Raw genomic sequence first — 18,320 nt, 5'->3', positions numbered from 1 at the left:
TTCAGAGCTTCTGGCCACAAGTGACTCTCCTGACATCCAGTGGTGATAAAGAGAAACATTTTCCCCCCAAATAAATAGAAAGGGAGGCCAGTGTAATAATTCAGTATCCCTGGAGAATTTCCCTGCAGGTAGCTAATTTGATAGCACGAAATCGTACCCACAAACTTGTCTGCACATGTCATCAGTGAGGGGGACATCTTCAAAAGGACACAAAGCATAACCATAAGGGAGCTGAGGTGGCTAGATTCATTTGAACTAAAGAACACTGCAATATGAGATATTATTAGAGAGAAAGAGGGATATTTTATAATGATAAAAGGGTCAGCAGAGCAGGAAGAAACAAGTGTAAATAAATGTGTACTTAACAGCAGAGCCCCTCAAATATAGGAAGAAAAACTGATAGAATTGAAAAGAGAATTCAGCAATATTGGGTTTCAATATTTTATCCTCAATCACTGATAGAAAAACTAGACAGAAAATCAAGAAGAAATAGAAGACTTGAACACTATTAACCCCCTTAACTGGATGCATATATAAAAAAAATCCTAACAAAACAAAGTGAATATTAATAAATAATATATTGATATAATATATAAATATATATTATATTATTAAAATCCTCCACCCATTTTGTGAATGGGTTTTGAGTGAAACTAACGAATATCATGAAATACCACTCCCCGAATTATGTTATATGGCAAAAGGACTTTTGAAGGTATAACTAATATTACTAGGAGTTGATTTGGGATTAATCAAGGGGAGATTGAGCAGCCCTGACCTCATCACACAAGCCCCTTAAATCTGGGTCTAGAGGTCAGGGACTGAGGAAATCAGAGATTCAAAGCAGCAGAGACATACTCCTGTTGGCCATGATGGGGCCACTGCCACGTCTTAGTGTCATGTGGCAGTGAACGGTGAATGGCCTCCAAGAGGCCCCCGGTTGACAGCCAACAAGAAGATGGGACCTCATTCCCAGTGTCGTTAGGAACTAAACTCTGTCAGCACCCTGAATGAGCTTGGAAGATGCCCGCATGCCCAGATGATACAGCAGCTCTGGCCAACACTTGATTTTTGCCATTTGAGACCCTGGGCGGAGAACCCCATCCCGCCATGCTCAACTCTGGATCCAAGGAAGCTGTGAGATAATCCATTTGGATTGTGTTAAGCCATGAAATTGGGAATCATGTATTTTTTCTACAGTGACAGAAAACAAATGCCAATCACATGCTCGAACTTAAAAGACAGGAAATTTTGAAAGATTGAAATACTATAAAGTAAGTTTTCTGAACAGAACAGAATTAAATGAGTTATCAATAGCAGAACGACATTGTAGAATCCCCACATAACTGTAAATTTAAATCACTCACTTCTCAATTGACCTTGGGTCAAAGAAATCAAAAAAAAAATTGGAAAATATTTTAAATTGAATAAAAAAGAAAACATATCAGAATGTATGGGAGGTGGCTAACGCTGGGCCTAGAAGAAAAGTTATAGCTTTAAGTACTTACAGCAGAAACAAAAATGTCTCAAATCAATAACCTAAGCCCCCTCCTATCAAACTAGAAAAAAACTAAATTCAAAAACTAAATTCAAAGTAAGCAGAAATTAGGAAATAATTAAGTCTAAAGTAAAAAATCAAGGAACGGAAAACAGAAAATAATAAAGAAAAATCAATGAAACCAAAAGTTGATTCTTTGAAAATTCCAGCAAAATTGACGACTTTCAGCTGGACAGACCAAGTGAAAATGAGAGAGAAGACACACGTTATCAAAATCAGTCATGGAAGAGGGGGCACCACCACCAGCTCCACAAAAATTAAAAGCCATAGAGGGCATTAAATATAATTCTGGACAATTTTATGCCAGCAATTTACACAAATAAATGAAATTATAAAATAGACATAAGTTACCAAAACTGATCCAAGAAGAATTAGAAAACATGAATGTATCTATAACAAGTGAAAACGTCAAAATAATATTCAAACACTTTGCCACCGAGAAAAGCTCAGACCCAAATATTTCACTGACGAATGTATCTATCACATAAATAAAGACCAAATAATAATCCATGACAAATTCTTCACAAAAGAAAGGGGGGGACACTCTCAACTCATTCCATTAGCCAGGATTACCCCGATACCAAAGCCAGAGAAAACACTAGAAGGAAAGAAAGCTACAGAAAAATATGCCTCAGGACTGCCATCTTCCATCTTCCTCAGGTCACAACGACAAAGTCAAATCAGGTGCCCATTCTGGTGGGACATCTTTTATCACGGTATCCGTCATCACCTAGCCAAGGGGCATCCCACCTGGGAGCTTGTCTCACAGTCTTTGTGGGGCCATTCTGATGCCACCAGCTACCACAGTGTTTCCACGGCTTCCATAGCCGTTGATCATCATAAGGCAAAAGAGGGAGAGCACAGCAGGTGCCCTTTTTTGAGTGTAGAGGATGCACCTCTCCCTTAATCCTTTTGAAACTCAATTCTCAAGAGCCTTGTCAACAGATGGAGGGACAGTCTACCAGTGCCAGCCGTCCAGGTTCCTTTGGCTGGCACTCCCCCTGCTGGCCAAAAAGGGAAAAGCTCACTTTTGTTTTGGCTAAGCAGGAGTGCTGAAAAGAAATTTTAGCTCACTTGCCACTTTTTTTTTTTCACTTTCTTACTCATCCAATTTGCTAGGTCCTAAGATCAAGTTTCTACCATTTCCATATTATACCAGGAAGTTCTATGATCACTAACTGATTTTAAAGCCTGTGCTCCTTCCCGCCACAGTGGTTCAGTAACCACCTGGGCATCCCCTTTATCAAAAGCATCCTTTTTATCTACAAATAAATCCTTAGCTATATCTTTAGTTAAAGATGAATCTGGGTCTTCAGTGCGATGTCAATTCTGATGCCAAATGTTCCAACAGAAGCAGGTAGGGTTGAATTTCTAAAGAAGACTCATACGACCCAATAGGACTCTGCATACGACTTTAGGATCTATTGCAGAGATAGAACACGGTATCAACAATAGCATTAAACTAAGGATATACGTTCCAGCTAAAAACCACCTCGCAGCAGGGGTCCATCATGCCAGGCTTGAGTTCCAATTGCCTCCCCCTTTCCTCTGGAATGCACGTTCTGTTTTTGATAGGGAATCCCAACAGAATACCTCAGGACCAAGGAGCTCCAAATCGTAGTGGTGGTTGGACTTCTTCCCCCTGGCTTGTTCTGGGGGCATGTTATGTAACCAGCCCCAACAGCACACATTCTGTGGTCTCCCTGAAACCACGTGCAAATCACTAGTCACGCTGTTTTCAATAAATAATGCTGACACGCTGGCCCAAACCACCCAGAAACTCCTCACACCCATGGTGACAAAGCAACAGAAGTCAATATGTTCATGCCTTGACGAAGGGTCAGCGCCTTGCAGGGACTCCCCCAAAACGGCTCAGGTGGTTATAGGCTTGCTGAAATTAACCCTGAAAACACAGGCACAGGTTTTGACAGACCTGCTTTGACTAGTTACTGCTTGTGTGAGCTTGGATCAATCCTCAGCTTCCTTTAAAAAAAAAATTCTAAAATACATATAATAAGCAGATCCTTGTGTCATGTGAGGACTGGAAGAAGACATTTGGAGCGCCATTGACTCTACCTCTCTGATGTTTGAGATAAGGGAAAAGAAACATTTTTACCTTTCAAAAGTGAACTGTCAGCAAGGAGAAAAAGTATGTGGCGCAGGGAAGAAGCCAGGGTTTGAAGTTATTTTTTTGTTGATAGGGGCGTGTTGAGAACATCACAAGGACTAGAACAGAATTATTAATATAAATGTCATTCAGGGAGTTGGAGTCCAAATAAAAGAATCAAGTGAAACCAAATACGATAGAATATTTACCATCAGCAGAGTTCAGGAAGCTGCTAAAAGATCTGTTTCTGAGCTTGGTAGATTGTCGATTATCTTCCAATACTATTAAGGCTAGCTTATCTCTACTGCCCTTATATGTAAGCCCAAGTTGGAAATAAACACGTCTAGAATAACAGTTCTGCCATAACCATCCTTCTCCAGGGCAGAAGGCAGGGGAGCCACTCCCTGAAAGACATGAAGCACAAGGTCGCAAACCAGGATAGGACGGCTTTGTACTTAAAACCCCAGCAACCTCGGACAGACGGCAAGGTAGGTGCAGGGCGTTTTCGGGATCATGTATTCTGGTAGAATTTGGCAATGATTCTGTGATGAGTCTGGGCTGGGGATACACAAAATCCCTGGATTGGGAGCAGACCCAGGCTGGCAGAGTGAGGACCCGGGGAGGGGAGCGGGGAGCAGAAAATCCTTTCTCTGCCAATTCGGTGGTTGTTCTGTGTCAGTATCTTCTTCCTGTTACCTGTTCGGCAAGGATATACGCACCGACAGCAGTGTCACAAATACTTCACCTACTGCCCAGAGTCAACGGACTGCTCTTGCCCCATTTGCTTCCATGTTACATAATAAAAATAAATAAATCTTTATTTACCAGCCCTGAGCCTCCAGTCCCTTTTGCCCCCTTCTGCACTCAGAGACAATCATTAGTTTTCCCTTCTTATCCATGTAAAATTTTTAACCACATGCATATGTGCTCATACACAGGTTAGGACAGTGTTTTATTTTAAAATTAGAGTTTTGGAAAATAAAATGATCTTCTTCACCAAAAGCCGAATATGCCCTTGTCTTAAATTCTGAAATACACAGAGAGAAAGGTTTTCACAGAGGCAAATGTAAACTATATGGTCAAAAGTAATTCAGGAAGTTAATTCTTAATTCTGTCTGTCTTTTGCATCAGAATTCGTTGTTTTATCCATAAAAGCGTTACTTGTTTTTGTTTTAGAATTTCAGCAATATCATCCTTTCATTGCTTATCATTAATTCATTTAAAAATAAAGGTTATTCTCCCACTATATACCAAGTGATGGCCCAGATGGTAAAGAAACAAAAATAAAGAAAATCTTAAATTACAAGGAAGTCACCACCAGAAAAAGAAAAAAAATTGCGAGTACGTTTTATAGTTAGCTTATAATATTTTGCAAATATTTGATTTAATCCTTAGAAAAGAAGTGTTTCAGCGAGGGTGTCAGAACCTGATTATCCAGGTATATCTAGTGAGAGTGAAAACAGAGAACACCTTTTTGGCATGAAATTTGGGATGTGTAACACATGCTATATAAGCCTTCCGTTTTGATGCAATAATCCCACCAAAGGAAATTTTATAAATATTAATGTTAAATGGATATTTATTTATAATAACAAAAATGTCATTAAATATATGGCATCTTGTGAATGCTTAATAAATTATACTATTAGCCTTTTTTTTTTTTAAAGATTTTATTTATTCATGTGACAGAGAGAGAGAGACACCAGCGAGTGAGGGAACACCAGCAGGGGGAGTGGGAGAGGAAGAAGCAGGCTCCCAGCGGAAGAGCCTGACATGGGGCTTAATCCCAGAATGCCGGGATCACGCCCTGAGCCGAAGGCAGACACTTAACGACTGAGCCACTCAGGCGCCCCTATACCATTAGCTTTTTTATGAAATATTGTACAAATGTAAAAGTGATGATTAGAAGACACTTGGAAAGATTTTTAATATATAATATTAAGTGTAAAAAATTCAGACACAAGTATGTGCATAAACCATAATTAAGCTCTCAAAAACCATTTATGTATATCCACGAGGGTGGAATGGAGACAAAAATATGTGCTAGCTGGCCTCTTAGAGAAAGTTTGTCAATTCCTGTTCTAGCCCACTAGATGGTAGGATCCTTGAGGTTAGGGAGATTGTTCTATTTACTGCTCCATCTTCTGTGCCTACAACAATTCCTGAAACATAGAGGCTAAAATATGTTGAAGAGATAAGTAAATAGATTTAAAAAAAAATGATGAATGCCAGTTATCTCAAGGCCCAGTTGAGTCTGTCACTTTGTGTCCTGGGCTCTTGATCAATTGGGACTTCCACAAGGATAGGGAGAGAAAAAGAGAATATTTAGACCAAAGAATCCCAGGCATCCAATTCAGATTTTTAGGAGTAAGAGTACTGCCCACTGTTTCTCAAATCTGACCATATATTTTGGTGAAAGATTAAACCGAATGGATAAAGAAGATGTGGTCCATATATACAATGGAATATTACTCAGCCATCAGAAAGAATGATTACCCAACATTTGCATCGACATGGATGGGACTGCAGGAGATTATGCTAAGTGAAATAAGTCAAGCAGAGAAAGATAACTATCACATGGTTTCACTCATTTGTGGAACATAAGGAATAGCAGGAAGATCAGTAGGAGAAGAAAAGGGAAAATGAAGGGGGGAGGTAAACAGAGAGGGAAATGAACCAGGAGAGACTATGGACTCCAGGAAACAAACTGACTGTTTTAGAAGGGAGGGGGTTGGAAGGATGGGCTAGCCTGGTGATGGATAATAAGGAGGGAATGTATTGCATGGAGCATGGGGTGTTATATGCAAACAATGAATCATGGAACACTACATCAAAAACTAATGATGTACGGTATGGTGACTAAGGTATCATAATAAAATTTTTTTTTAAATTAAAATTTAAAAAAAGAAAATACTAAACCTAAAGCCAGTTTTCTAGGGAGATGGATTAAAGACTGATTAACTTGATTTTTATTGTTATGTTAGTTTCTTATTGCTGCTGTAACAAAGTTATTGCCAACTTAGTGACTCTGGACAACATAAACTTATTATCTCACAATTCTGGAGGTCAGAAGTATGAAAATGGTTCTCATTGGGTTAAAATCAAAGTGTTGGTTGAGCTACATTCCTTTCTGGAGGCTGTGAGGGAGAGTCCGTTTCCTGGCCTTTGCCGGCTTTGAGAGGCTGCCCACAGTCCTTGGCTTGTGGTCCCATCCTCTGTGTTCAAAGCAAACAGTGCAACATCTTCAAATCTCTCTTGGACTTTGACTCTTCTGCCTCCCTCTTCTACTTAGAAGGCTTCTTTAATTATTTTGGGCCCACCCAGATAATCCAGAATAATCTTTCCATCTCAAGGTCATTTAATAAATGGCCTTAATTTAATATGCAAATTTAATTCTCCTTTGCTATGTAACTCGACATATCCCTGGGTTCCAGAGGGTAAGATGTGGACCTCTTTGGTCTATTAATATTCTGCCCACGATTATTACTCTGCCTATAACTACCAAGATAAGAGATCATACTATCGTGTCAACTAGATGGAATTTCTGCTGTTTGAAAAACCTAAGTTAACTTTATGATCCCTTACCCTCTTTAAAGAGTTTTCACATTCTGTATCTACAATTGCACTGGAAGATAATGGGTGGGGGAAAGTGATTATTTTATTAATGAAAAAGATGAAAGGGTGTGCGACATTCAGCAGGCCAACACTGGCCAAGGATATATGGCCGCAGTGAGGAGCCGGTTTTTCTGACAGCAGGCCAGTCCTAGTAGCCTTGTAATCAGATGGTCAATGTTTTCATCTTGCCATCTCTATTTCTCACGTTTCCTGGTTATACATTTGTTCCTAGGGTCTGGAAGCTATGGTGATTCTGCTAGGTGTGCTTGAGTTCTGCATTGCTGTGTCCCTCTCTGCCTTTGGATGCAAAGTAACCTGTTGCCATCCTGAGGGGGTGAGTATTGGGCTTGCCTCGAAGACATCTGTGTTAGTTCTCTGTGGCCATGTAATACATTCCAGAAACTTAGAGGTTTAAACAACACACATTTATGACTTTCAGTTTCCATGGGTGAAGAGTCTAGGCACAACTCAGCTGGTTCCTCTTCTTGGGATCTGACAAGGCTGTAATCAAGAAGCTGGCTGGGGCTGTGGTCTCAGCTGAGGCCTCGGATCCTCTTCCAAGCTCATGGAGTAGAATTCATTTCCTTTCCTCTGTGCAACTCACGACAACGGACTTCTGCTTTTGAGGCCAGCGAGAGAGTGGAAACCTCCCATGCTCTAGGTTTCTTTTAAACAGCTCCCATGTTTAGGCCAAGTCTACCCAGAATTATGTCCTTTTTTAGATGGAGGTATACAGCTTAGTGATTTGACAATTCTATCCAGTGCCCAGTGCTCACCGTGGTAAGTGTCACCTGTCACCATGCAAGGTTATTACAATATAATGACTATATTCCCCACATTGTACTTTTCATCTTCACGACTGATTGATTTTATAACTGGAAGTTTGTACCTCTTAAGCCCCTTCATCTATTTTGCCCATCCCCCACCCACCTCCCCTCTGGCAACCACCATTTTGTTCTCTGTGTTTAAGAATCTGTTTTGTTTGTTTTATTTTTTAGATTCCACATGTGAGGGAAATCATATGGTATTTGTCCGTCTCTGCCTTACTTCCCTTAGCATAATTCCCTCTAAGCCCATCTATATTGTCATGGTTGACAGGATCTCATTCTTTTTTATGTCTGAGTAGTATATATCCATCTTGTTCATCCATTCATTTATCAACGGATCCTACATTACTTCCATATCTTGACTATTGTAAATAATGCTGCAGTAAACATAGGGGCACATATATCTTTTCAAATTAGTGTTTTCATTTTGTTTGGGTAAGTACTCAGTAGTGGAATTACTGGATCATTGGTATTTCTATTTTTAATTTGTTGACGGACCACCATACTGTTTTCCGCACCGATCAAATAATGCACCAATAGTATTTCATGTTCAGCTGCACCGATCTACATTCCCACCGACGGTGCAGGAGGCTCCACATCCCCACCAATGCTGGCCATTCTGACAGGTCTGTGAGGTGGCACCTCAGTGGTTTTGATTCGCATTTCCCTGATGACTAGTGATGTTAATAAGCACCTTTTCCTGTTGGACATCTGTATGTCTTCCTTGGAAAACTGTTTATGAGAATACTGTTCTTTTTGATAAACTCAAAGTCAACTGCTCAGTAACCGACTCACAGGAGCGCTATCCCGTCATCTACACAGGCCCCACCCATACTCAAGCAGGGGGAGTCACGTAGTGGCAGAGTCTCTGGGTGTCATCTTAGCATCCTGCCTACCACAATGAATAAAGACAAACTAATTTTCTCCATCCTTACTCCCCCTAGTCCTCTCTTAGTCCAGATCAGAGACTACGTCACAATGGAGAGGTCCCCCGAGAGTGCCAGATTTTGCTCCATTATCCTATCATAGCAGCCTTCCCTGGGCTACTGAAGAAAGTCAGTGTTTCAAACTTCTTTACCAATGTGTGCCTACCTGCCCATCTCTTACCCTGAGACCTGCAGCAGAGCCTCCTGGCCACTGAAAGAACATCACATAGAGAGAGGGGATTGGCAAATGGGAAGAGAGAAGAGACCAAGAGGCACTGGAAAGAACAGGACAAGGATATCTTCCAAGAATTGAATTAAAATGCCAAGAGTCGCTCATAGTTTTATTATCCAAAGGCAAATCCTAAAATAGTAATAGTTCGATGAGATTATTTTTTCTCTTGCTCTTCTCCACCATTTTGTGTCTCTTTACTTTCTTTTGGGGCTTCTGTGCTACACCACATCTCCTGCCCCACAGAAGAGAGGTGGACTAACTCTGTCCATGGCCTTTGGCATTGTAAGACCCTAGAGGTTAGAGTCTTCAGCAATTCCTAATGACTTTGTAATTTCATTAAGTGAAGCTTTTTATTTTCATTGACCACAGCATCGGCACACGGGAGCAAATTCTGTAGTAACCTTCTTATCATAATGTCTAGGCCTGTGTTCCCTTCTGCTCCTGGAGTTACAGAGCTGGGAGTTACACTGCTCCCACAACAGCCCTTGGTGTGAATCCAGAAAAGCAACGTCTTTGAGGCATTAATGCTGAAGTTTCATGTCTTCCTGTTCCTATCCTCCCCCCACCCCCCACACACATACATACTCCATTTCACACTGAGTTTGTGGAAGAAAGACCAGCGTTTTCCTTAGTTTGCTGATACCTTCTAATAGCACATTCAGCCCTTGAATGGCACAAACCATTATTTGAATTAAGTACAAATAGAGGAAAAATCATTTCATGCATCAGATTTAATTTATGTTTTTGATCTCTCTTCCCGTTTCTCTTCCTCCCTCCTTCCTTACCTTCTCTCTCTCCCCCCAATTTTTCTCCTTCTCTTCCCTCCCCATTCTCTCTCTCCTATAGGGCAGGATTATATCTTAATCAAGTATGTATCCAGTACCATATATGTGATTGTGCAATACATGGTATTTCCTGAATGCTCATTAAATACATTTGATTTATTACAGAGCAACAATAAATTCAATTAAATAGAAACAATAAGTTCATGCACTGCCTACTTCCTAGTCAGATGTGATATGGTGGAAAGGAACTAAGTGATGATATCAGGAAATGTAGTGTGGTGGTAAACAATGGGGGCTTGTAAATCAGACAATCCTGGGTTTTCATCTTGAAAATTCCATCTCTCCCAGTTGCCATGCATACCACAAAATGTCTCTGTACTTCCTATTTCTCTTCAGTAAAATAGTAATAATATCCCATGGCTCGTAGACTTGTGATAATATAGGTAGAGCAACTACCACTCTGGCTGGCACGACTGAGCCATAAAAGCTTTAATACACACATACATGGATACTTATGTGCATGTGTATGTATTTGTGGGTATATCCCTGCAGTCTCATTTTATTAAACACATATTTATAAAGTGCCTGTGATGGGCAGGCATCCAGAGAGTGATGTGCTTCCTCTCATGTAGGTTGAACGTAGGGGGCAGAGCATAGCTGAACATGTAAACAAGCAGTCAAAAGATTTTCATGTGTTGTTAGAAGCTATGATGATGAAGCAAGTTAGCAGGCTAACAATGGCTGGGGAGAGGGTGGACATTAGAAAAAGTAACCAGGACAGTTCTTTCTGAGAAAGTAACATTTTCATGATAGAAATACTATCGTTGCATTTTTAAAAATTATGTTCAATTAGCCAACATATAGTACATCAGTAGTGTTTGATGTAGTGTTCAACGATTCATGAGTTGCATGTAACACCCAGTGCTCATCACCACACATGCCCTCCTTAATACCCATCACCCGGTTACCCCATCCCCCCACCCACTTCCCTTCTGTAACCCTCAGTTTGGTTCCTGGAGTCCAGAGTCTCTCATAGTTTGTCTCCCTCTCTGATTGTTTCCCATTCAGTTTTCCCTCCCTCCCCCTGTGGTCCTCCATGCTATTCCTTATGTTCATGGACATTTTTTTTTTCTCCTTTTAACTTTTCCTTTTTAAACTTTTTCCAACTTTTTTGAGGTATAATGGACAAATACTAATTATATATATTTAAGATATGCAATGTGATGTTTTGATATATGTATATATTGTGAAATGATTACCACATACCCATCACCTCACAAAGTCAACTTTTATATTTTGGTGCTTAGAGCACTTCAGATCAACTCTCTTAGCAAATTTCAGGTATACATTTTATTAAGTGTAGTCAGCATGCTGTACATTAGATCGCCAGAACTTAACTAATCCTGCGTAACAAACTTTGTACCCTGTGACCAACATTTCCCCATTTCCCCACTCCCCAGCTTTTGACAACTCTCATTTACTCTCTCCTTTTATGGGTTTGAATTTTTTAAATTCCACATGTAAGTGAGACATACAACATTTGTCTTTCTGTGTCTGGCTTACTTCACTTAGCATAACATCCTCCAGCCTCAACCTGTTGTCATGAATGGCAGGATTTCCTTCTAACTCTGAAATCACACACACACACACACACACACACACACACACACACACACACACACATTTCTTCATTCATTCATCCACTGGTGGCCACTTAGCCTTTTCCATATCTTGGCTGTTGTGACTAATGTTGCAGTGGACATGGGAGTACAGATACCCCTTTGAGATTGTGATTTCATTTTCTTTGACTCTATACCCAAGAAGCAGGATTGCTAGATCATACAGTAGTTAATTTTTAATTTTTTGAGAAACCAACATACTCTTCCATAATGGTGAACCAATTTACATTCCCAACAAGAGTGCATGAAGGTTCCCTTTTCTTCACATCCTCATCAACATTTGTTATGTCTTTTTGATAGTAGCCATTCTAACAGGTGTGAGTGATATTGCATTGTGGTTTTGATGTGCATATCTCTGATGATTAGTGATGTTGAGCATCTTTCCTCATTCTTGTTGGCCATTTGTATGTCTTCTTTGCAGAAATGTCTATTCAAGTCCTTTGCCCCTTTTCTAATAAGGTTATTTGGGTTTGGGTTGTTGTTTTGTTTTGTTTCCTGTTTGGGGTATTTTTGCTATTGAGTTGTTTGAGTTCCTTATATGTTTGGAAATCAATTATCCAATGTATATATCAGATGTATTGTTTGCAGATATTTTTCCCATTTCATAGGTTGTCTTATCATTTTGTTATCTCCTTTGCTATGTAGAAGCTTTTCAGTTTAGGTGCAGGAAAAGAATTTGACAAAATTCAACTTTATTTCATGATAAAAGCTGTCAACAAATTAAGTTTAGAAGAGGGGTATCTGCCTGGCTCAGTCAGTAGAGCATGTGACTCTTGATCTGGGGGTTGTGAGTTTGAGTCCCATGTTGGGTATAGAGATTACTTAAATAAATAAAAAAATATATAAGTAAACCTAAAAAAAAAAAAAACAAATTAGGCTTAGAAGAAATATACCTCAGCATAATAAAGACCATATTTGACAAGCCCACAGCTAATAATGAAAAGCAGAAAATTTTCAAGACAAGCATGCTACTCTTGCAATTGCTATTCAACATAGAACTGGAAATCCTAGCCAGAGCAATTAGGCAAGAAACAGAAATAAAAGACATAAAATGGAAAAGAAGAAATAAATGGTCTGTTTTTAGATGCTGTGATCTTATATATAGAAAACTCTAAATACTCCACCAAGAAATTTCTAGAACTAATAAATTTATTGACGTTACAGAATAAAAAATCAACATACAAAAATCAGCTATGCTTCTATACACTAACAATAACAACAAAAAAGAAATTAAGAAAGCAATCACATATACGGTAGCATTGAAAAGAATAATAAGCTTAGGAATAAATTTAACCAAGGCATTGACAGATTTGTACATTGAAGGCATGCCTGGGTGGCTCAGTGGGTTAAGTGTCCATCTCTTGATTTCAGCTCAGGTCATGATCTCAAGGTCATGAGATAGAGCCCTGTGTTACTTTCTCTCTCTCCACCCTCTCTCTGCCCCTCCCCTTCACTATTCACACACACACACACACACTCACACGCGTGCACGCGCACACTCTCTCTCTCTCAAAAAATATTTGTACACTGAAAACTCTAAGATATTGACGAAAGAAATTGAAAAAGACACAAATACATGGAAAGATACCCTGTGTTGTGGATTGGAAGACTTAATATTGTCCAAATGTCTATACTGCTCAGAATGATTAAAGAATCAATGAAATCCCATTAAAATTTCAATGGCATTTTTCATGGATATAGAAACAACAACACAAATATTGGAACCAGAAAAGATCCCAAATAGCCAAAGCAATACTGAGCAAGAAGAGCAAAGCTAGAGGCATTATATCTTCTGATTTCAAAATACCTTGCAAGACTACAGTAACTGAAAGAGTATACTACTGGCAAAAAGACACACAGAAAAATGGAACAGAATAGAGAGCCCAGAAATAAAGCCATGCTTTTATGGCCAACTGATCTTTGACAAGGATGCCTAGAACACATGAAGAAGAAAGGGCATTCATGAAAATGTAAGGCCTCCCTCCCTCTACACCAACCTGTTTGCCTCGTCCATATCTGCAGATTGACAATAGGTAGAAAAAGGCAATTAAGACATTCCCTTTTCTGGTTGAAGATTGAACAGTGATTTAGCAAGACCCATCAAGGTAGAACCCCAAAACTTTGCTTTTATATTAATATAGGCATTATTTTTTTAATTAATTAATTTATTTTTTATAATAATTTTTTATTATGTTATGTTAGTCACCATACAGTACATCCCTAGTTCTTTATGTAAAGTTCCATGATTCATTACTTGCGTATAACACCCAGTGCACCATGCAATACATGCCCTCCTAAATACCCATCACCGGCCTATCCCAATCCCCCACCCCCCTCCCCTCTAAAGCCCTCAGTTTGTTTCCCAGAGTCCATAGTCTCTCATGCTTTTATGTTAACATAGATATTCTATTTGTATTGCTGGGCATCAATGTGGATACCGGTAACCTGGCTTATTACTGGCAGATGTGTTTACCTATAAAGCAACTAGCTTTCAGATAAAATTCAATGAAGAAAAATAGCAAGACATGGAAATAAGATGGGTCTTTGATGCCATAGTTGAGAAGCTATATCCTAAAGCTTGTCTTAACTATGATTTTTAATGAATAATTTCTATGGTTTAAGCCATTTCAGTTGAGTTCCTTATTAATCATAACTTGGGTTTTTGTCATTCTTCTTCTGTGAGTTATTTGTTCATGTTCTTTGCTGATTTCCTTTTTATTTATTATGTATATGTATTTTCATATTGGTGATACTAATCCATCATCTATATTTAGTCTATGATGCAATTATGTTTTCTTAGTGAGCTATTTTTTTTCTTACATTTCTTTTTGTTGTCTCTTGCCCTAAAGTTATTTTTGAATTTAATGTAGAGTTTTTAAAAATCATTTTATTTATGAATTCTCACAGTTTCAATTTCTCATTTCAACTTTACAATATATTCATTAATATTTTCTTTTCTTGCTTTATAGACTTGTCTCTAGCATTTATTTTTATTACTATTGTTGAATATTAGAAAACACTGACATTAAATGTTAGTATTTTACCATGCAATAGAAACATGTTTGTCTCTTCTTGTACTAGCCACAATCTTCTAATTATTTTATACATGTTGATATTTTAAACGACCACTCCCTCCCTCATTGTTTTTTCTCCAATATTTCATTTACATTTTACATTTTCAATACACAGCATTTATTCCCATTTGTTCTGATAATCATGACCTGAATTTCCTCTAAGGAACCACCATTCCCTTACCCCCAATTAATCACAAAGGTGGACCTGACTCTACCCTCCATTTCTCCTAGATCTGGGCAATGGCAGAATCACATCAACCCGACTAATGTGGCTGGTTCTGAAGTAGCTTAGGGACCTAAGAAAATCTAGTTGTACAAATGATACATTTCCAAGCAATGCTAATTCCAGTATTTTTGCTTCACTGACCAGGAAAGAGAATCTTCCTCTGTTTTCTTTCCTGTTGTGCTTAGAGCTGTACGGATAGAAATCTAATGCTCTAAACAGTCGTCATGCTACTGTATGAATCCTATCAGAGACAAATGTTTACAGAAGAAAGCCAATCTGAGAGGTTCCAAGTGAAAGATCAGTCCCTAACAATGTCCTTTGAATCTCTGGAGTCAAGGTATCCCTGGAACTGAGCCAACATCTGGAGTCAAGCCAATTCCTGAAGTTTTAGACATATAAAGGAATTGAAATAGATCTATTCAAGTAGTGCAGTAACTGGACAAAATCTTACCATGGTTTCCTCTTTAATTCACATAAAAGCCAAAGCTCTTACTAAGTCCTGCGAGACCTTACATCATTTGATTCTTTGCTATTTCTTGGATTTTATAAAATACCTATACTTGTATTTGCTGAGATGTTGCTTTGGGTTTATATTAAATGGCCAGAGAATGTCTTCCTTCGGCAAGAATTTTTGCATCCATAAACCTTTCTATGTTTTTATTTATATAAGCAATATAAGAGTAGCGCATTTTTACTTGTAAGAAGTTCATACAAACATTCCAGGCTATTAGAGCAAGATGTTATGATTCTAACTTTTAGAGAAGACTGCCTGCCTGTATTTCACATCGTATCATTTTAAACTTTTCAGTAATATATAAGTCTGTTTTTATTGATTGGTTTTTCTCCTGATTATTGGTTATTGTCTTATTTCCGCTTCTTGGCATGTGTAATAATTTTGGATTGGGTGCTAGATGTAGTCATTTTTATGTGGTTGACTGCTCAAATTTTCTCTTTTCAGAATACTACACTATATTTCTGACAGGCAGTTAAACTTGTAGATCAGGTTGATTCTTTTGAGACTTTTTTTTTTTTTCTAATCTGGGCTTTTATTGTAAAAAAACACTAATTTGGTAACGTTCTAAAACTTATAAGGGAAAGAAAGTATGATTTGTGGTATTTTTTCTTTCCTTTCTTCTAATTATAAGACTAATACACTGCAGAATTACTAGAAAATCTAGGAATATATGAGACAAAACACACCAGTAATCCTACCATTAAAGATAAGCATTGTTAACTTGCTAATGTATTTACATATATACATATATGTACATAAATATTTAAAAATAGATTTGTGTTATGTGGCATTTCTAGGCCTATTTTAATGTTTTTAAAAGCCTTTATAGGGAGGCTTTAGAATCATTATTATTCTGGACTAGTTTAGATATATTATTAAGGCTTAACTCCTCTGAAGGTCCTTATATCCTAAGGGTTCATGGAGACTCTGCACTCCCACTTACAGAAACTTGAATGTCTCCCAGCTCTGTGTGACATCTGGTAATCATTTAGCTTGCAACTCTCTGTTTAGTCTTTAATTGGACTTTTGGAATTTCAACTTGTAAATGTCAGCTTAGTATTTCACAACAAATTCGAGGAGACTTTCTTACAGATTTTAGGAAGTCTTCTCTCTGCATACCTACCTCCTTTCTGGTTCTGCACTCACTAATTCAATTTTAGCTGCTTCACCTCCCTTAACCTCTGATTGCTGTCTTCTCAATGGAGCGAGATCAGTAGGGATCCATCTCCCTGACCATGGTCTAGAAAGTTTCTTCATGCGGAGCCAGACCAGTTGTTATATTCACATTTGTTTCCATTTTCTCCATGTTGTAAGCCCTGCAGTGACTACTGTCCAATGTCTGAAAATAGTTACTTAGAATTGTTTCTAGTTGTATAATTGTACAAAGTGGTCTACAGAGTAAGTCTGGTTCCATGATGACAAGAAGAATTGGTCTTTTCCTTCAATTTTAAAAGGATCCCAATAAACAATATGTTTGTATTCTTTGTTTCCTTTCGCAACATGTAAAATTCATCTAAGGATATCTAAAGACGTCATTTAATTAAGTTAATACTTGCCTGATCATTTAAAATCTTCAACCATAAACTTCAAGTAGAACAATTTTCATATACTCATTATCTTAAGTCACCGTCTTTAGATTCCCTGAGAACCAACTCATAGAAGACACTTGCACATTTCAAGTTATTTTATATGTAAGTTCTGATATTTTCCAATGCCTTTATATAGTAATATCTGGAAAGTTTTGACTCATGTTCAAACATTTTTGTTTTCACACAATTAAAATAGTGGTAACACAATGAGACAAAGCTATACAAATTTCAGGGCAAGTGTTTAAATTTTTGAAGTAATCAAAATATATTCCTTGGTTTGATTTTTTAAATAGCTGTATGATAAACACAAAAAAGGTACATAAAATCACTTTCTTTTGATTTCTTGGTGAATAAGGAAAAAATATGACTTCTAAATATGAGATATGGTTTAAACAAAGCTGACAATGTGTTTGGCTTCCTTCTGGAACCTCTTCAAGGTCAACGATTTGTTTTTTACTGATTGACATTTGTTAGGGTTGCTGCAGCCCACGTGATTCTCAGGAACTTAGCTAGCTCTGATTAACTTGTAGGGCTAAAAAATAGACATTTTTATTCATGTCCAATAAGTGCAGACATCAGGTGGAGGAAGTTCCGAAAGTCCCTGAGGTTGCTCGCTGGTTGTTCCTATTTTTATTGTCAATTTTAGCAAAGTGTGAAATGTTCCCCCATTGAAAAAGTCAGACACCTTGTTCCGATTCTTCTCTATTAATACATACAGCTTCACCAGAATCACCCACCTCTTGATGGACTCCTTCAGCTTGACCAAGTAGGGCTGACTGTCGGGAGGAAGAGAGTCATGGGCTAGCTGGGGGTCAGGCACCTCATGGTGCTTTGCAGCCCAGCTGTCATCCAGGCTGTTTTCTTTTGCCTGGCTACCAGACCAGAGTTCGTGGTCCGTATTGATTACCTTTGAAAACTGATTTTTCCTTCAATTGTTTTTTTCTACTTAGTATTCCTTCCCTCCCAAATTTGATTAAATATGACAGAGAGCAAGGAAAAATTTTCCACTTTACCTCTAGCTCTGAAGCCACGGAAGCTGTGTCCACACCAAGGTCCCCAAATGACCTAAGTTGCATATTACATATATACATACACACATATGTATGTGTATAATATATATGTAATATATACATATACATAAATTTTAAGGTTACAGTGTGTGTCTATATGTCTGTGTGTGTGTGTTTT

At 38.3% G+C, this 18,320-nt stretch overlaps 1 protein-coding gene across 1 annotated transcript in view; it reads left to right on the top strand.

The window, feature by feature from the left end:
- Window positions 1-4,025: 4,025 nt before the first annotated feature.
- The window catches only part of LOC125282033 (membrane-spanning 4-domains subfamily A member 6A-like), a 45,500-nt gene continuing 31,205 nt past the window's right edge, over window positions 4,026-18,320 (top strand). The window contains exons 1-2 of the mRNA XM_048216048.2: window positions 4,026-4,153; window positions 7,513-7,614. The gene's annotated coding sequence lies outside the window, so the exon portion shown is untranslated. The remainder of the gene's footprint in view (window positions 4,154-7,512; window positions 7,615-18,320) is intronic.

This window comes from Ursus arctos, unplaced genomic scaffold, assembly GCF_023065955.2.
Source record: "Ursus arctos isolate Adak ecotype North America unplaced genomic scaffold, UrsArc2.0 scaffold_23, whole genome shotgun sequence".
Lineage (NCBI taxonomy): Eukaryota > Metazoa > Chordata > Mammalia > Carnivora > Ursidae > Ursus > Ursus arctos.
Note: the sequence above shows the minus strand (reverse complement) of the source record. Positions and strands in the feature narration are given on the sequence as shown.